Consider the following 21,775-nt stretch of genomic DNA (forward strand, 5'->3'; position numbering starts at 1 on the left):
AATTTCATATTATGCCTGGTAAGATAGTAATGCAATAATTTTTGACCTTCAAACACTATTTTACAACCCTTGCACTAATACGTGATCTTATAAAAAAAAATTTAACACAGTTTAAAGGTAATATTAAGAGGGTTAAAAATAAATTCCAACGAATTTTATTCTAAGGAAGTTTTAATTTTTATTTCACACCAACCACTGTTTACGGTAATTGTTCGTTTCATCAAAATTTGTTTCAGCCAAAGGTTGTAGTTTATTTGAGTTTTACAATATATTATAGAGGATTTAATTATTAATCTATTAAAAAAGTAATTACTTTTTTGTATTTTTGGTTTTTTTGATTCCACCCTTTGCAGTAATGGTTAGTCATATAAACATTATTTCAGACGAAAGTTGTTGGTAATAATTTAAGGTTTTATAATAAAATAGAGCGAATTAAATAGTGTACATGGTACGGAATATATGGATTATTTTATATTACAACATTTTTTTCAACCCCCTGTAATAATAGTTCGAATTATCAAAAATTGTTTCGACAAAGTGTTACATAAAAATTGTGAGATTTACAAACAGTGAACGGATATAATAGTGTATATACTAAGGTAGTTATGATTTTTTTAAATTCAACCCTTCAATTTTTTCAACACTTTGCAGCAATGGTTCGTTTTAGTCAAAAATTGTTTCAGACAAATAATTTAGATAAAAATTATGAGATTTACAAACAATCTGTACGAATTCATGTTGTGTCTACGAAGGGAGTTAAGCTTTTTTTTTGTCCTCCAAACCATGATTTTTTAAAACCCCTTGTAGTTGTGTTTGGTCATATGAAATATTATTCAGACAAAAGTTTTGGTATTGCTGCTACGAGTTATAATACTTTCAAACGGATGTGGCGATGGAAAGATACATCCAACAGCAACTACTGCGTGGTGGGAACGCTCCAGCTCAGTCCAAGCTATCAGTTCGGACTGTTCGGTCCGAACTTAGCACCTTGGCTAATCGTGTGTGCAGAGGGCCTCATTTCAGCCCAGACTGTCAGTTCGGGCTGTGTGGTGGTGGTGGTTTTTTTGTGTGGGGGTGTGTGGTGATGTTTGGTCGTGTGTGGTCGTGTGTTGTGTTGTGTGGGGTTGTGTTGTGTTGTGTGGGGTTGTGTTTTGTTGTGTGGGGTTGTGTGGTGTGGTTGTGTGTTGTGTGGTTGTGTGTGGTTGTGGTTGTGTGTGTGTGTGTTCGCGCGCGCCTCAAGCCGCGTCGCACGTCTGTGGCGCTGATCATTGTTTGGCATGGCTCCCTACTGCCGCTGAAACACGCTCCTCGTAGAAGGGCCAGCCAGCGTAGTTTGTGGCGCTCCCTGGCCCGTGAATTCGCGTGTTCACATCTCGCAAGTGCAGGTTTATGGTGACGATTACGTAATGGCCCGGCCACTCGTCGTCGTGCAAGTGGCAGCGTCTGCCAGTTCCAACACTGCAAGCTCTTCCCCACCGACCCTTTTCTACCCGGGCGCACATACGGTGTGAAGAGCTTCAAGGAAAACAACGCGATTTGAAAATTGCTCAAGATAACTAAGTAGGGTCCGTTTACGAAAAGCGTTTTATGAATTCGCTAAGCACCGATAAGTAGTATGGTTTCAGGGTTGAGTATTTAAACTGTATTTTTAGAAGAGTTAAAATTGGCTAAAAAGGCGTGTTTTCAGAGTAATTTTTAAGCATTAAACAACCGGTACATATTCTTGAAAGCACTTGAGGGACTTGCATTATACCTTTATTTTCATTTATTTGCCATGTAATGTTACGGTCACCGCTCAAATTTCATACATAGTTGTCCCATGCACGACGAGAAGACTGAGCGCCAATTCAGAGTCTTGCGCTTAGAGGTTATTCTGCGCTAGACTTGCCAGCGGGGGTCGCATTTATAAGATACAACCCTTTAGGTTCTGTATCATAACGTAATGAGGATCACTTCATTTCACTGTTATTGTTATAATTATTATTTAATGGCTGTTCCTGTATATTTATCCACGATAGCCCTCTTGAATGTTAGGTTTTGCCTCAGAAAACTCTCAAAATATATTTACTTAATGGTATCTAATTTATAATCATTTTCATTACCTTTTACAACTAAAAAATAACTTTTAATAAATTCTGGCAAGAAAACTTGTGACACAACAGCAATGCAACAAAGCGTTTGGAATAAATTTACAGGAGTCCCTTAATTACTAATGACAAGAAAATGGTATGACCAACTCGTCGCCAGAGACAGCTATCTGCAAAATGGAACTACTATAATATTGTGTTAACTATATCTGTCTTGAGGCTTATAGTTCTTAACAATGACATAGGAAGTTGAAATTTTTATATATAATATACTGCTTTGACTCAAAGACTGAAAATAATATTAAATAATTTAAAAGTACTTGCATGTAAAAAGTAAATTCGAAAAAAAAAACAGACATGAATGTGATATATAGTTGATCATAGCCCGTTAATATAATAATATAATTTTTCTCGAAGAGCTTTGTGCAGTTATGTGAGAATACGTAATAGATGGCATGTTAAAAAAAATTTCTCTGAGACAATTTTTTCTTTGAAAGAAATACGAAATTTATTTCTAGGACATACTCTAAAGGTTAGGCAATAACATTATTTACTTTTTTAAATTTATACCGAGAAATTCTAAGTGCGCGAGTCAAGACTTGAAAGTCCCAGTTTATTATCATAGTGACTATACTTACATGTAAAAGTTCTTTCGGTGGCAGTTTTGATCAAATGAGGCCGCAAGATTTTCTTGGCGTTGTACCAGCGTTGTCCTAATGCGGTACACGGTAACCTGTAGGGCAGGTGTTTTTTTTTTTTCATGCGTGAGCTCGGAATTGCAAGGCGTCAGACCGGCCATGCAAATAACCTCGATTGTAATACATAAATCCAGCGTTAAATTAATGGCCACATGTTCCTCGTTCAGTGACCAACTAAAGTAAGTGTTTTGTTTCACGATTATTTGATAGATCTCATTTTTTAAAAGTCATGTTATACTTGCAAAACTTAAAAATGTAGATTCAAGATTAAAAATTGACCTTAAAAAATCAAAAAATCAAGAGCCTGGTTGTCTCCCAGCATGGTTGTCCGGTTTCCATACCTTAAGGGTCATACATGATCAAAACTTGCTTGAAATTACTTAACAGTGCTTATTTGATAAGATCCATGGATGACTCGATTATGTTACGGTGTGATATTAAAGATAGAGGCTCCTTGCACTTTTTCCTATTCCATTTACATTACTGTGTGTAGCCTATAATTTTTCATACGTAAAAACATCCGTGAAAACAACCCGTTTTAAGCCTTATTCACTGCTTAAAAAAAGTAAACGTTTTAGACGGAACCATTTATCGAAACTTGTCCAGAAACATGCGATGGCTCTTAAATGCTGTTCATAACCAGACACTTGTAATAAATCTCTATGTGTTTGTAAATGGTGCGTTAACACCTGGAGGTCTGCATGGCGGACCACATTTTCTGTAACGCCACTGTATTTTGATCGCTGAGCGAAGATCATTGCGAATTTGGAGTTGAAAGGACATTCGTGGCGTATTGTAATAATGACCTCGTAGACTTAGCGTTAGCAGGCGTGTCCGAAATTTGTACGGACCTTATGGAGGTCATTATTGTAATCAGGCGTAAAAATAAGAGAATTTCAGATTATATAGGTATATTAGAGAGAAAAAAAAACCGCTTTTTCAAGTGTTTCAATTATTCCCTTTTATTTTAATTCTTAAATGAAACTTTTTATTTCGTTAAAATTACTTTTATATTCGATATAGACACTTTCGTATCGAAACATGAAACTTGTTTTGTTTTGCAGCCGCTTTTATGAACCAGTGTGTGTTTTTCAGTCTTAATTAAAAATCAGAGACGAGACTTTGGCCATATGAAATGCTATTCTGTAGCTACAATATAAACCACTTGCTTACCATGGCAACTGCATATCTTTCCAGCTCACTAATAGAAATGCACCCATCAAAATTCTATCAGTTGTAAGTTTCAATTCAAGAAAACACCGTGTCTCAATTTGACATTTTCGTCTCAGTCTCCGTGCATCTATTTTCAAATAAGCAAGTACAGAGCCCCAGATCACAACCAATTCTTTCATCTTTTTTTAATCAGAATGACGCCTTGTTAAATAAATGATTGCGAAAGCCCTTTAAAACGTTTGGATTCAAGATGGTGAATTTGGTTTATGCCTCTTATTGGTTATCCTAGTTCTAACAATTTTTTTAGAGGTCTATCAGTGGGGTACCCTCGAAGAGGGTGTCCACATTCTGGAAAGTCAGGGAAAAGTCAGGGAAGTTCGTATTGATCAGGGAAAGTCAGAAAATCTACTTTAAACCCTGGAAAAGTAATATCAATTCCTCAGTGATACTAATTTGAGAGGTAAATTTTGTGTGTTGGTATTCCATCACCCAGACTTTGAACACTTTTTTTTTCAGATGGTGTTTTATTTATTGCATAGTTATACACACTGTAAAATGGCGCGCGCAAGGTTCTGTTTGAACTAGAGCAGTTATAGGGATGGTTTAAGCTGGACTGTCTTTACTTCTATCACAAGATTACGAAATTGGTAAATTATTTTTAAAAACATTTCAAGAAAAAATTGTAATTGTGGTCGTGGAGGAGTCAGGGAAAATTTTATAGAGGTTCGCGTGTACACCCTGATAATGAGCAGTGTGAGAGCCTGTGAAGCACAAGTGCATCAGCTTTAGCGTGTCTCGTCCTTAAAATTTCTGTGTGCATTTAAATGGGAATTTACTCTCTCTTTTCAGTGCATGGTTTCTACCATTAGCGTTGTCCTTGTTTCAAAGTGTTCTGTGGCCAGATATAATCAATAGGGCACAAATGTTTTACACACAGTTTTCTAATGTAATGACGTTATTTTTAAATGTATCCGAAACATTGGATTTGTCAAAGTAAAAAAAAAAAATTCTATTGAAATTTTGGAAATAAATTTACTTGTATTCCATCAAGAGCATAATCTGATATTACTTTTATTTCTAAGGAGATGTAATTGAAATGTTTCAACTTCTTTCTTCGACATTTTTTTAATATAATTTTTGCTCCTTCGCGCATAACACATAGTTTTACGGGATAATGCCTTGTAATTAATAGGGACCGAATGCTACAAATGGTTTTTCCTGTGAAATAATAAGTGTTTCGCATTTAATTTTTTTTTCTGTCAAAGTGACTGAAATTGTAATTATATTGTCAAAAGCAATTATTTTATGGCCTCAGAAAAATCATCAAATAATAAAATTAAAAAATTTATTAATACAAATTTTAATGAACGATGGTATACGAAATAAACATTTTAACGTTAACAAGCCGGGTGGTATCATTGTGGCAACAGTGGTCGCCTTTTACTCTGTACTGCAAACCGAGCGCGAGACAGACTATAGTCTGTAATGATACTCAGGACCGTTACAGCTTGGTCGCCGCCTCTGTCCGTCCTTGAGTCGTCGACGAGGTCGAGACCAGCCTCTGGATCACCTTCAGCTCCTCGCCTGGTCCGCACGTCCCACGCGGAGGCTGCGTTCCGTTTCCTTCCCGCACCAGAGGACGATCCCGCGAAGCTTCGTTCCGTTCCCCTGGCCGTGCGCATCGCATCGTCGCGGGAGGCGAAACCCGAGCATCCGACACGCTTTTGTCGCGGGAAACTCAAATGGATGATGCAGTTTTAAAACCAGCTTTGCCCGCCACATTCTATTATTTAATTTAATTTTTTTTTAATCAGGCTATAGGATTACATGAAGTTTAAGTAACATACAATTCTCAGCTGTGGGATCACTGGGCTTAAATACTAGAAAGTGATCATTACGCAGCTTGTCAAATTTTTTTTAAATTATTTCATGCCTTTGCAAATAGCAGATAACGTCCATCACACGTCTGGCGACAAAATTACCAAGAAAACAAGATTTTGCAGTACGTACGTAGTGAATATTCTCCAGGAATATTGCTCAAAAACGGAAATGAGAAGTGAAAATACGGCAACATGCCAAAAAGGGGCCGAGAATTTACACGCATTTGTACGATGCTACATTTTGTAACTCGTTGTTAAGGGGCCAGGCTCGTTGGGGGTGTATGTGTTTTAGCGAAGGGGGATGATAAGCGCGACGCTCGCTGGTGCTTCTAGCGCGGTATCGCCTCTAAGCGCAAGGCTCTTAACTGGCGTGTAGCCTTCTCGTCGTACATAGGGCAACTATGATATTAGTGTGGTAACCATCAAATTAAATGGCAGAGAATGAAGATAAAGTTGTTTTCAATAATCTGTACCGGGTGTTTCATGACTAAAGATTAATCTAGAAACATGCGTTTAAACCATTTTTAACTCTTCGAAAAATACAGTTTTGTAACTAAATACGGAAGCAGAACTAATCATTCTCTCTCGGCGTATTCTGGAATGCTTTTGTAAACATATTCCACTCTGATAGCTTGAGCAGTTTTTAAATCACGTGGTTTATTTATCTGGAGCTCTGCACACACAGTACGTGTGCCCTTAACGGGAGGTAACGTGGTATACTTATTTATTAATTTAGTACGGTCTACCACCTGCATTACTATTTTTTTGACGTGACAACGTGTAAAAATCGATGAACGCCGGCTGCACACACGAAAAAGTGTCCCGTAACGCACATTGTCCCGTTACGCTCATTGTACGCTTGCGCCGCATCTATCTCTCTTCCACTCGATTGGAACAACCATCGATTTGACTTTTTCGAGGCACATTCAACTTGAAACACTCACATTCGTTTCCTACTTTTCCTATCATCGTCCTATCCTAAACAGAATAACACAGATTGGAAGCAGTTAAATAGCAAACACGTATAAAAGTTATAGTTAAAATAATCTCTTCGTTAAAGTAAAAAAAAATATTTGAATTAATGAGTGCAAATAAAAGTAAATTTATCAATTAAATTGTAGATTTCATTTCACTCCATCTTTGTATCCATACAAAATAGTGATAATTCAATAAAAAAAATCAATTTTATTCATAAAAGTATGCAATCATTTCATCAATGTTTTGTTATGACGTCACGTTAAACGATCGTCCGTAAACCGACTTTACAGACAACCAATTTTTTTTAGGATTTTCCGAGGTAACGGTCTATAGGTTCCTCCCCTCCACCCCTCGTCGACAAATAATCAATTGCAGCCGGTCACCGTTAGGAGGGATGTGATATTAGAGTGTGAGCTGACCCCCCTCCAAGGTTGTTCACCTCCTCCTGCCATGTCATTTGTTCCGCTCGAGCGGATATTACCGTCCCGACGCTCGTTAACCTTGGCTGACCGCCGAACAATCCTCACCGTGCGGTGACGACGATTGCGGACGTGACAATCGAGACGTCTCCTTCAACTTTTTTTTTTTTCACGTTTTCCTTTTATTTCCGCCCTTCACCATGTGTGTTTCACCTGTCGCTATTTTTTTACACCCGGATATTTAAAAAAAAATAACACATTTCAGGAAGGCAGTAGCGTTAAACTTCTTTATAGCAAACAAATATTTTTTTTACCGATCTGATGGGAAAAGAGGGATTTTGTGTGTTCTCATTTTCACTTCATTATTATTAACATGGGAATTATTGCATATACCAGCTCTTGGATTTCTTGAACTCGTGCTGCGGAACGGGAGTACCAAATGTCTCGTGCAGGCCCTCCCCCCCCCCCCCCCCCAGACACAAACACAACACGCCACAATGAGGGGAAGCATTCTTTTCAAAGACGAGAGAGCCAAACGCCCGATCGTGCATCTTCGGTTTTTTTTTTGTTCATTGTAAATAAATATGGCGGTGTTGATAAAAGGATACTAATTATCAATTAGGTTAGGTTAGCTACATTATAAATACTTTGAAAATATTGCGGACGGTTGATTTGGTTAGGATAGCTGCATTAAAGATACGGGGGAAAAAAAAGCACGAACTTCGGGTTTTGGGCTCTCTCGTCTGTGAAAAGAAGGCTTCCCCCACAATGGGACGGGCCCGCGGGGCTTTCACGTAACTCCCGACACGGCGACGGGATTCGTTGACGGGGAACCGCGAGCGAGGGGGCTCTCGGAGCGAGATGCTTGCAGCGTTCGTGCGTCACGACTGCCTCCTCCCCCCTCGTCCTGAAGTTAAGGCGGTGGTATCCAAAATTATTTTGTTCCCTAATGTTTCTTGATTTTGCACATTATTGCAAATTGTTTCTTGATGAAATCATATTTGATTACTTATAAAAGGATTTTTTTTTCTACAAAACAAGTCCTTATTTAATGTTGTTTTTTTTTTTTAATGAACTTAACAGGTGAATTTTTATCTCTGCGCTGAAATCATCTAAGCGTGTGGTGTTCAGTTTTGGATTAACCGCGTGTACGCAGCCTTCGTCTTTAAAATCTTTATTTTTAGTATATCATTCATAAATCAATTTTTAAAAACATAGATTTTCACAAAACTCTTGAAAAAAAAGTTTGTATGGTTTCGGAAAAACAATATTTTTTTTTATTTATGAATAACATACTGTTAATAAAGAGTTTTAAATTAATTGCTACACACAAACAGTTAATCCAAACTGTATACCACATGATTTCATGCTTTCAGTAAATACTATAGGACTGACATTAAAATTTGCCTTTGAGATCATAAAAATTTTAGTAGTAGAAAAAGCTGTTTTTATTGTGTGATTACGAACTGTCAACAAAATGAATTTTTTTTTCCAAGCAGTGCTTACAGAACAACAGTGATGTGGAATGATACACAGCCAATTGGAACTACTTGAGACCCCTCACATTTTTTGACAAGTTATGTGGCACAGACTATATAATATGGTAGCTTCGAGGAGTATGGTTTTCCCTCTCCAAGTCGTTTTAAACTATTTTTACGAGTGGGGAAAAAAAACGGGTTCGTAAGGTTAGACCAATCAATTTAACTCAGTTTTATTTGCTACTAATATTAACTGTTTTTAAGTAACCTTAAACTTGAAACTCTTTATTTTTAATGTGTGCCATTCATATCAATAAAAAATAGGGTTGCCACAAAACTGTGAAAAAAAAAACACTTTGTTGTATGATTTGTTGTAAATAGTCTAAATTAAACTGGCATAGAATACTTTTCAAAATTGGTACGTTCTTTTATGGCCATCTGTATTTGTGGCATGCGAGATGGGGTCCATTAAATCGTATGCCTATTGTTCTCAAACGAAGCCAAAAATATGTAAGTTACCCGTCTCACTAGCACAGACTTCTGTCTACGAACGCGTGCACGACTTGGCCGCTCGGATCTCCCTGAGACTGCGTGGAAGCCTCCTGCTCCAGAGATGAAAGCGAGGAGAGCGACGGCGCGCGGCTAAGAGGGTCAGGCGAGGCGGCCTCGATCGCCGCCACCTGTTCACCTCCTTCCGGCAGCCGGGGTGGTGCGGCCGGCACGTGCCACGCAGGGGCCTACACCCCGCGGGGGGTTGCTGGTGCTCCCCGCCGAGCTTTCCCCGGGCGCCGCCCCGCGCCCCGCGCCCTGCTCTGGGTCATCATTTAACATTTACATTCCACCGTGTGCCATAATGGAAAAATACCGTAAGGAATAAATACCGGGGGAATTCTAACATAATTGACCACATCATGTTTATAAACTTACAGTGCTACTTATTAAAACACATATTTGGAAACATTTATTTCTTCTTTCGCACGATCTGTTGAGTTTATTTATGATTGCAACTGCAGAAAGTCACTGTCAGAAGTGCTAAATGTAGTCTGCTAAGTTAACCTAAGAAACTGCTCCTGTTGAAAGTGCTACCTACCGACGTATTCTATGCACTACTCTGACAGCCGAGCCATGGAGTGTACACGAAACTATGGTGGAATAATCCTTGGTCCTTCTCCCATGTGGTAGTTTTCCAGTATCGTACTTTTTTTCCACGCGACCCCACCCGGACTGCCTCTGGTGACGAGGACCAGCGGCACACTATCCCCGGGCCTCGTGTCACACTGCTGCTCGTCCGCGGAGAGAGGCCAGCTGGGTGTCGGAGTACACTCCACTTGCCCTAAAGTCATTCGACCTAAAATGAATTTCGGCTGAATGCCTGTTAGGTCGAATGACTTTTAGGGCAACTGACTTTTAGGGCAACTGACTTTTAGGCCAAGTGACTTTTAGGTCATGTGACTTTTAGGTCAAGTGACGTTTAGGAGATATGACTTTAAGAGCAACTGACGTTTAGGCTGTTAGGTCAAGTGACGTTTAGGAGATATGACTTTTAGGGCAAATGACTTTTAGGGCAAATGACTTTTAGGGCAAATGACTTTTAGGAGATATGACTTTTAGGAGATATGACTTTTAGGTCAAATGACTTTTAGGTCAAATGACTGAAGGATTATTTTAAATTGTAGGCCAAGTGACGTTTAAGAGATATGACTTTTAGGTCAAATGACGCGCACCGGGGTGTCGGCCACCCGGTAGAGGACACGCGAGATCTTCCACTTCCCAACATCCTGACGGGATGCTTCTCTCAACTGCACTGGCCTCGTCGTGCCGTACCTCCCACCCGCGACCCCCCCCCCCCCCCTTCCCGCTTTCCGCCAATGTCTGCATTCTCAAATTACAAAAAAAAAAAAAAACCGCGGGTAGGCGACATATAGTCTCCCGCCTGCTTGCCGTGACATCCGAGCGCCGCCGACTTCCGCGTTCACGACTGCTGTTGAATGCTAGGAAATAGTGTTATTATTTCCCGCTTAACGCCCGCGAGACGAAGCGTTCAAGATGGCGGACTAACCTTGTGTGTGCAGCGCGCACACGTATATGTTCGCATTTGTGGACATCGGGAAACTTATCATAAAAATATCGGTTTGTCGTATGAAAAAAAAATAGTGGAACTACCCTGGAATATATTTCCTAAACATAAAGTCATTTAAATATGAAATAATCACAACTTTCAGAATTCGTGATTAAACTACATAGCTTTGTTACATTTATGATGTAAGGTCTCAAGTTTTTAAGTAATGTGTGCCTATAGAATGGTTTATTAAGATTTCTCAAAAAACTGAAGTTATACAACACGTTAGTAAGTTGACATTAAAGTAACTTATTAAAAAGGTATGACTCGTTGGCAAATTAAACTATTATGATTAACACACGTATTATTGTGGACCATCTCGAAATTAATGCATGTTATTTTACGATTAGGTGTATATCACAACCACCTTACATTGAAACTTGTTAAAATAATATTACGATTACATTTCTGAAGTAGCCCATTAAGAAAAACTTCATGTCGTTTAGTCAGGAGTTGGACAGAATTTTTTTTTTCAGCCAACGATTATTTTCTGAAAATGAAGTGTACAAGAAAAATATAAAAAATCAGTTCCGTGGGTGACATTTTTTTTAGAATCAATTGTTTATATATATTTTTGGGGTAGTTTTTAATATTTGTTTAAATTGAGAGCAACATGTTTATTTATACCTAGATATACACCTGCTATACATCAACATTTACCAAAGAAAAAAATTATATATACATTAAAAATGTATGTTTTCTTGCTTTGGCTTTGTTTGCGTACTAACTTGCTTGTGTAAGTAAAATAATTATTGCTTTGACAAAAGTATGTGAAACATATGTTTGCAAGCTATATCCTTTTTTACCTTTATACGTGGTACATCACTGAATGAAATGTTGCCGTGAAAACTTCATAACGACGCATGTGGTAATTCAGTCACGAATTCTGATCCTTTATCGTGTAAAGTGCCCAATTCGTCAGAGTACACTTTTGCCACGGTAACACACTCATCTCACTCTTTTCTTGGCTCTAAAGACAGATTTCATCACATCAAGTTTAGCAATGTCTGGAATACATTCGTGATCTGACACATTTAAAACTTCCACATTTCTACTAACTAATATTCCCTTGCAGTTTTTAGTCCCCTTTCTTGCAAGCAAACCCACGTCACAGCACCATCAGCATTGACACGCTTCTTTCGGTAGGCATGTTCACCATAAAGCACTGCAGGCTTCCCTTTCTCCGTTTCAATAACTTCCATCACAACGCTGTCGTGCGTCAACAAAGAAAGACCAGCGTAGACTGATTGATAAACAGTCTTCACGCTTGGTGTGCGGGAGGGGGAGGGGAGAGGGTTGTAGTGCGTCAAAAAAACCAACAACGTATTCTTAGTGCACGATAGGACACAGCCAGTCCCTTATTTTAAGGGAACGTATTTTTGTTTCCTGTTTGTATCTGTTGCCCAAATCCCGCGCATGCGTTGAGTTCACTTTTTCATTAATTTAATCCAAATGGTGTACCCGCATCAGGTGCCATTAACTCTTATATACAGTTATTTTTGTGAACATCGTGGGATGTTCCAAGCGTGTTTGTGTGCCAAATTAAACTTTATGATAGCGAAAATATCCTGGAATACATTTTGTACACTTTAATGGTCATAACAATAAAAAATTAAAAAATTAAAAAAAAAAATGTATTTGAGGAACTTAGAAAGGCGGTTATATTTTTGTGCCATGGTGCTGCTATCTTCAGATTTTTGCGTCAACATTGGGTCAGTTGTTTTGAAACGTCCACTGGAATTATTTGAATCCAGTTTCTAGCCTCGCGCAGGGCACCGTTTATTAAAACGGTGGCCGATTTGGTTTCTTACTGGGATTCGGTTTGGATACTTTCTGGAATACGGCCGAACAAGACAGTGCTTATTCGCTACCTTACCCGAACGTCTTGGAATACCCTACCGGCCTTAGGGATCCCAAGAACTCACCGTAGGGATCAGTTCTCTTCACTTTGATACTGGGAAGTTTTGATTTTTTTTTCCCTCGTCCAGGCTGACGCGGAAGGGGACAGTTAAGACTCGCGAGACAAAGCAGGGCAGTCGGTCCAGTTCCTCGGCTGGATCGCGAGGAATGTCGAGGCTGTTTGTTGCTGTAAGTTGGTCACCTTGGACACCTCTAGCGGTCTCGCACTCCCCCCTTCCCATATCTCCTTCGTTGACACCCACCTCTTTCCACACGTCTCCTCGCAGTACACACCCACAGTCCAATGGAATAATAATTTTTTTCAAGTTATACTTCTTTAGGCGCGTTATGAAAAAAATGACGAGAGTGAAATTTTAAGATGCGCGCGCATCACTGTAACCCAAAATTAACAGGTTGAAGCTGCCCGCTAAACCGCCATTAAGTCTTGAAAAAAAGCTACCAACAAAATAGAAATAGAACATCTATTAGTCGCGCATGTTGGCACGCTCGTAGCCTCTGATCACTGTTTTCATATTTATAATATTTATCCACATGTTTCTAGTTTCTACATTCACAACACGTGTTTTAGTTTCATACAAGTGCGAATTATATATGTGCTAATAAATTATATTCAGTAGTGATTTAAATTGAATATTTTGATTAATATTATTTACTATTCGTAAATATTAGTAAAAAAAATTGTGCCTTTATAGTTTTTTAAGTGCTCCAATATAATTGAGGTTAACTATCCGTATGTATTATTTATTGATATAAATTAAAATATTATTATTTAATATAATTAATGCTTAATTATTAAATTATTAATGTTAAATATTAATTATTGGTAATTTAATATTTACAAAATAAATAAATAAATTTAATAAAACATTTAATAAAAATTTGTGATAAAAATTAAAATCGAACATCAAATTATAATAATTTTTAATATTTATTATTAAATTGAATACATAATAAAGACTTATAAAAATAAATGAACAAATTTAATGAACACTTTTTTGATAAAAATTAAACGTGACTATTAAATTAAGAAAATAATAAGTATTTAAAAAATTTTAAAACTTAATTAAATTTTTGAATTTATTATTAAATTTATTTACTTTTAAAATATTAAATAATCAATAATAAATATTTAAAATTAAGTATCTTATAATTTTAGTACAAATTATGTCATGTATATTTATTATTCTTTAAATTTTATTTATTTAATTTTTCAAATTTAATCTGAACTTTATTGACACTGTTCACTATCTTTTTCCAGCCCTTTAATTATTTTACTGTAATTAATTATTTGCATGCAATTAAAAACTATTTTTTAATGATGCCAAATAAGTATAACTTCTCACGCACGTACATAAGTACACGCACCCATTTTTTTTTAATGATCCAGCTGAGCAATAATCCACCATTACGTCTTCGTCAGCTAGTGCTAGGTCACGATACAATACCCGTAGCTGTACTTCAATAGCCGTCATTCCAGATGCAAATAAATAAAAAATAATTGAGCTAGTTTTTCCAGTACTCTCCGGTGTTGTGTAACATCTAACCTTGATAAAGAGCAAATTCAGGTGTTCTCATGTTGCAAATACACTTGTAATGCGAAACTTGGATACGAAAATTAACGTAGATACAGCCGAGTGTGATAAATATACGTAAATTAATGTTTTCAACTACATTTATGGATGCAAATCACACGCAGTTTTCACACCCGGCGATAGAATTCACTGCAGGAGCAGCTACGTCGACTATCGAGATTTGCAGACCCAAAATTTTAAACTATATAATGAAACAGCTCCGATAAAAGCGAAAAAAGACTGTTAAAACACTAAACCCCGGCTTTGAACCTGATTTTCGACAAGCCATCTTATTAAAATACTGCCATCTTGTTAACATTCATTAAACTGTTAACACTATAAAGTTTTTTTTTGTGAACTTTGGTTTCAGGACTCCTAGAAAGTCTTTCTTGTGAACCTCTCCGTATGAACTTTCTAATGTGTAGGTACTTTTATTAGAAATAAAATTACTTGGCAAAAAACATAGATTGCAGCAGCAGCAGCACTCGATAGCATTTTTGCACTATAGCACACTTGCATAATTGTGCACTAAGCATAGCTTACTCATATACTTCCACACACATTATTATACACTTGCATACTTGCACAGTTGTAACGTGTTTAAATATTTGTGTACCCTCACACTTTTTGTGAAGTTTTACTTTTATACTTTTATATTTGAAAAAATAATTTAAACTATGTCCCTTATAAAAGTATTATTAAAGAAAAACCCAATTTCCTATGGAAAAGGTCAAAATTAAAATTACTGCCAACTAATAAAGTTAAAGCCTATCAAAATGATTATACTCCATCTGTTTAAAACTACGTATTGCAGTAGTTTGTTAAATTATTAGTATTCTTCAGATAAACTGTCGTGCTACATATGTAATATATAATTTATCAATTAATGCTTTACGAATACAGGCGCCTGAATGCACGGAAGCTTATTATCTGTACGTCATACACTTTTTGTTATATATTTTAATGTTATATTTGTTAAATATGTATTTTTTTAATTGATTGAAGTTTTTAAAATATTTTATTTTCAATGTGCGTACATTTCACGATCTTTGCGTTTCGCTGACGCAGGCCTAGGGGAAATATTACTTGAAAATAAAATAGAACTATTTTCATAACATAAAAATAAAACACAGAAGTGTTTACGAGTTTTTATCAACGGACGTTGAAACAACACTTTTAGTAAAGACTAGCACTTGAAGAAATTTCAGTTCTTGGCCTACATGAAACTGAGAGACTCGGAGCATGCAAATGTTCCCTTGAGGGGCCCTCATTGCTCAGGCATCATGCTTAAGCAGGAAAGGGTCGTTGGTTCGTGACCACTTATCGATATGACTCAACTTAAGGCAAGAAAGCCGGTATTGTATGTGTTTCGTGACCCACTATTACCACGTACAGTCCACCTTGTGTAGCCACCTGTAAAATCAGGGAAGCCTAAGATTCACGCCGAGTATTCGACATGCCCGAACATTACCGAATACCTACTTGCCTTCGGGTGTCTTCGCAATTCTTTTGTTTAGGTGAAAAAACGTCTGTTTTAAATGCCGGACATAAACAGATAAAGGTAGGAAGTTTCATAACAATAATACAAATTAAGCCATTAAAACCAATACTAATATTTGAGCAAGTATACGAACATTCTTATCTTTTACATTCGTCTTGCAATGTCATCAAATTAAAATGCGATGTAATTAACTTAAGATTTATTTGTTTTTTTGGATATTGTTGCGCAAGTAATAAGTAAAAAAAATTACGTGAGTTCCTACTTTTCATCCTTTGTCCCGGTTTGTTAGGTCAGGTCAGTTACATTATAAATACTTAAAAGCTAAACAACCATTAAAAATAATTCATATTTTTAATGTCCGCTTAGTTTAAAAGTATTTATAATGTAACTGACCTGACCTAATCGACCATTTTAATTAATTAGGCATTCACGAACACACGGCAAAATAAAAAATGCGTTTTTACTCCTAAACAAAAGAATTCCGAAGTCACCCGAAGGCAGGTATTCGATAATCTTCGGGCATGTCGAATACTCTGCGTGAATCGCAGCCACCTGTAAAATCATCGCATTTCATAGCGAGGTAAAAATGCGTGCATGTTATGCAGAGGTGCCAACCCCCCCCCCCCCCCCAAACACTATGACTCCCCCCCACGAACCTAATGATGCGCCCCCCCCCCCCCCCCCCCGAATTTTCTATGCCATTTTCTCAATGATTTACTCAATTATTTTATAATATTATACTTTTTTAGTATTATATTTTATCACATTTTGCATTAATTAAAACTGATTTTCTAATAATAATAATAATTTTGGTCATATCAGGTAATATTTCCATCCTGAACCGACAGATGCCAAACTGCTTTTGTTGAGGAAAGTGCGGGGTTGCCAATTTGATTTACAAGATCCCTTTCAATTATCAAAGCACCAGAAACGTATTTTCACATTAGAAGCTATAATTATGTAAATAATATATACATTTTTCTCGTCTTTTAACCCCCCCCCCCCCCCGAAATTTCAATGACGCAGTCTGCTTCGTTACCCCCCCCCCCCCCCCTTGTGGGCACCCCTGTGTTATGTTTGTTTTTGTGCCTGTGTGCGGCCGACCGGAGTCCCGGGGTTGACGTGCATGGCCGCCAGCCACCGCTTCTACTGATTACGTGATAACGCGTTGGCTAGCCCTTACCTTTTGACCTCGTCTCCTTATTCTCTTAAAGGTTATGGGTGTGTGTCCCGTTCCAGATCATTGTTATATTTTCGTTCCATGCTGTTAAAATTGTCGTGAGCGTCTGAACTTTAAATAAAATGGAGAGAAAAAAAATTATATATAAAATTAGTTTTGCATAAATATCTAGCAAAGTTTGCTATTCAAACGTTTTTGTGAGATATAGATAAGCAGAATGAAATATTATATCAAACTGGAAATTTTTTAGGTTTAATGTCAATTTTACTGGCATATGATTGACTGTGATATGGTTGAGTTTTATTTCAGAAAAAAAATATATTTATTATTCTCAGAACTTTTATGATTTTATAAGGCTGAATAAAAACTAATAAATTTTTCTGAAAATAATTTAAACCATACCTCTAACATTGCCAGTAGCCACTATCATTGCCTTTTAAACCCAAAAATCTTCATTTGTATTCAATTTGGTTCAATTTATCTATACTGCACAAAATGTTAAAAAATTCAACATTTCCAGCTAATTATGCAGAAAGTAATTTATATATATATATATATATATATAAATATATATATATATATATAAATTATTTTGTTGATTTTTGGCCACTCAAAAGTCTGCAAATTTAACCTTGTTAAACGTAAATATAAAATAATGACTTGGGACGGGGCATGCCCATTCATAGAAGGTACCCAGACGAGTAATCAATATTAAAGTGTATCATCATTTACACAACACATTTCTTTCATTGAATTTTATCCCATTTTTGGGATAGTTAAATGAAATACATTTTTACTCTGATTTTTTTAGGATGCCTGTGTTTATAATATAAATATAGTTTAGTAAAATGTACACTTTTTTTTTTCTTTGGTATACAGCATGCTTGTGTATTTGTTTGCAAATTATAAGGAAATTAAGTCTTCTACCTATTCAAGCTTTTGGCTTTGTTTTTAAACATTTCTTTCTGGGTAGTGTCGGCGAGTTCAGGGTTCCTGCAGGCAGGGAAAACCTGGAAAACCGGGAGAACTCAGGGAATTTGAAAGCTATCTCCAAAGCCTGGAAAACACAGGGAAATGTTAGTCACCGTACTGGATGGTTAATTTAGAATACCATTGAGTTCCCTTTATTTCTTAAAAACCAGCCTGTATTTTAATTACTAAATTCTGGGTATTCGTAAACCCAATTGTCTCCGTAAGGCCCTGTCCCACTGTCAATTTTACGCTTCCAAAACCTTCCGATATGTGGGTGAAATAAATTTGAAGGTTTATGACGTCACCGCAAAAGGTCACAAGCACAGCCATGTTTGTTTGACAAATTGGATGATTTGAGATTCCATAAAATATTTTGCATGTAGGATTAGTTCTAAAATATGTTGGATGTTGGATGCAACCGGCCAATTAAAATCGTGCAAAACGAAAACTGAAATTTTATCTGTTTCCGCCAAAATTGGTTTTTTTAAAAAAATAGCGAAGATCACATGGGCAATTAAAGAGGTTATAAAAGTTAAATAACTGAAAAGAGTTAATATGATGGTCTTATACGAAAAAATGTTATGTGTAAAAATGAAATTATATTTACATAACTTAAAAAAATCACCGATCAACAAATTAATTATGAAATTAATATTATTGTGATTTAAATTTATATATGGTCAAAAAATTTAAATAGGCACAAATATAATTAGTTAAAAAAATTACATCCAACACTCTTTAATTTCAAAATTAATTGGAAAATTGAAACGTTGGAAATGGCTCAGACCAAAAATAGACTTTGATAGTATGACATGATTTAAAACACATTTGATGTTATCTGTGCAAAAATATATATGATTGAGAAAATTGGAAGCTATTTTCCATCCAATATTATCCCTCCAATTCTATTGTCAAGTATATTTGGAGACAAATATTTGACAGTGTGACAAGGGCTTTGGAGAACAATCAATGAATCATATGTCAGTTAATTTAATGATTGGAGCACGAAAAAATATGAATTGTCATTCGCCTGGTCACAACCAGTAATGCATTAATTCAAAGTTTGATCAAAGATTATGGTTTTGTATTGCAGATATTGCAGACTCGTTCGACTGGTTGCATGACATTGATGGAAATGTTGGCAGAGCAAACTGTGTATCGTGCAAACAAAATTTTATGGCCAGTTTGACATGTTATGTGTGCACTCTTAGAAATTACATTAAACTTACTGACTTTTCAACGAAATTTTACCTGAACTAAACGAAGGTCCTTCGCAATTTTATAAAACTGAATCTTCGTATTGACTACGCCGTATTTCGACTTCCAGTTCCTGTTTTTTTTTTGTTAAGATGAACACATTCGTAGAATAAATAAGTGTTTTTTGCACGAGTCTTAACAAGTATTTGAATGTTTACATCGTGTATCAAGATAATTTTCGTGTAGTCACGTTCAAGTCAATAAACTTGGTGCCCATAAATTAACGAAGATGACGGTAAATTTACTAATATCCCTGGATAATTTGTAACCAGCGTTCTTCATAATTTTAAGGTGAAAATTTTTAACAGCGTGGTTTAAATTTGTTTTGATAAATGTTTCGATAGTTTAAAGTATGATTGTATTCATGCATGATTAAGTGATGTAATAAAGAGGGGGGAGGGGGTAATTTTCTTTGGAGAAAGGATGCAGGGAAAACTCAGGGAAATCGTCTGGAGCAAGAGTGCAGGGACCCTAGAGTTGTAAAAATTTATAGTACCTACTCTTTGAAGTTCGTACGGAGTGACAGAAAACTTACATTAACGCTGTGTTCTTAATTGTGTGTGTTAACCAATTAATGATTATCTAATGCCAATTTTTTTCCTCCTTTGCAGATTGTGAGCTTTGCCGTGCGAAGAGTTACGCCAGTTAAGATAAGGTGAGAACGCCACCAGATAAAATCATTATAAGAAATTTGGACACATGGCAAGACGTTTTCCGTTCTTCCTGGAAAACATTAACCGCAACCAAAGCAATGCGATTTCTGTTTGCGTACAGAACCTGCATGGATACTTATCACCATTGAATATATATATATATATTTTTTTTTTATATATATGTATTCAATGTTATCACCAACTAGACTTTGATGAAATGCTATATAGCTGTAGTGTATTTGATTATATGTCAAGCTAAGACAATTTAAATTGCATATGTGGAATGTGACTCATATTTAATATAAGTAAATTAAAACCAACAATCTTAATGTTTTGAATTGAGTGCATATATTGTTTGATACATACATCTTTTTTGTTCCTACGGTTATAAGATAATGCTGCGAGATTTACCGACTTGATAACGAGTATGATTTGGCCTGAGTTTCTGAACGTGTCTTGCAATGTGGGTTTGAGATAACCATTACAGAGATAAACTTGGAATTTCTGCGACACAGATCAAAGCTCTAAGATGAAGTACGTATAATATTTTCTATCTAATAAAAATGAGCCATACTTGTAGATGTTTCAAAGTGTGCCTCAACGAACAATTCTGTGTAAAACATCAACATGGTTTAGGAAAGTTATGAATGAAACATCGATTTAGATATAAAATTATGTGCCAATTTTCTTAAGAAATACTCAGTATTAGCTCAATTAACGTATTTCATATATATATATATATATATATATATATATATATATAAAATTCTCGTGTCACAGTTTTCGTTGCCATACTTCTCCGAAACGGCTTGACCGATTTTGATGAAATTTTTTGTGCTTATCCGGTATCTATGAGAATCGGCCAACATCTATTTTTCATCCCCCTAAATGTTAGGGGTAGTCCACCCCTAAATTTTTTTATTTTATTTCCAGTTTTTGGTAGGAAATCACCATGGCAACGGCTGTTGCTTTGTTGATGCTTCATTCGTCTCTATGGCAACGGCTATTTCATTGTTAGTGCAGTCCTCATCACCGTTGAAATTTTGCAAGTGGTAGTGGGAGGGGGAGGTGTGGTGGTAGTGGGAGGGGGAGGTGTGGTGGTAGTGGGGGGTGGAGGGGGAGGTGTGGTGGTAGTGGGAAGGGGAGGTGTGGCGGGAGTGGGAGGGGGAGGTGTGGTGGTAGTGGGGGGTGGAGGGGGAGGTGTGGTGGTATTGGGAAGGGGAGGTGTGGCGGGAGTGGGAGGGGGAGGTGTGGCGGGAGTGGGCAGGGGTAGGGGGAGGGTGGGAGAGGGACCGCCGACGCCGAGCAGATTTTTTCGCGAAATATGCCTGCCCCTAATGTTCCTTATGTTACGCAGGATGACATTTTCCGAAAATTAGATCTAATGGGTGGTTAAAACCAGGCAACAGTGGGTACTTTGTCTGCATGAGAACAGTATTTTGCATTGTTCATGCCTTCTGCGTCTCCATGGCAACGGGCATCGCGCGGCAGTGGCGTACCCACAACGAGGGGCATCTATTATGAGCGGCGCAAGAGTGATCTGCCTGTAGACTGCCGTAGCGAAGTACGGGTACATCAGTTGTACGTTGCGTGCACGAGTCGGGTAACCATCGGTGCTATTCATTTTCTCTCCGGTACATTATACAGCATTGTAATAAATTTTCACTGAATTTTTTTTTTATTTACCATTACTATAAATGGGAGATGTGGCTTAATTTTTTTCCATTAGTACCTATAGCCGTGCGAAGCCGGGTCGGGCAGCTAGTATATATATATATATCCATAGCCATGTATTGTACAAATTTACAATATATTTCTTTTAGTATTACTAACTAGTTCTTGGCTACTGGTTCCCAAAGGAATCTTTTGTGAAAGCACAGAAAAATGTA

The 21,775-nt window shown here is 36.9% G+C and overlaps 1 protein-coding gene across 3 annotated transcripts in view; it reads left to right on the top strand.

Annotated features, from left to right (window-relative positions):
• LOC134531825 (uncharacterized) overlaps positions 1 to 21,775 on the top strand; it is a 224,390-nt gene that overhangs the window by 59,867 nt on the left and 142,748 nt on the right. For all 3 annotated transcript variants that reach the window (XM_063367786.1, XM_063367788.1, XM_063367787.1), the window contains exon 2: positions 19,845 to 19,888. The gene's annotated coding sequence lies outside the window, so the exon portion shown is untranslated. The remainder of the gene's footprint in view (positions 1 to 19,844; positions 19,889 to 21,775) is intronic.

The sequence above is a fragment of the Bacillus rossius genome, chromosome 5, assembly GCF_032445375.1.
Source record: "Bacillus rossius redtenbacheri isolate Brsri chromosome 5, Brsri_v3, whole genome shotgun sequence".
NCBI lineage: Eukaryota > Metazoa > Arthropoda > Insecta > Phasmatodea > Bacillidae > Bacillus > Bacillus rossius.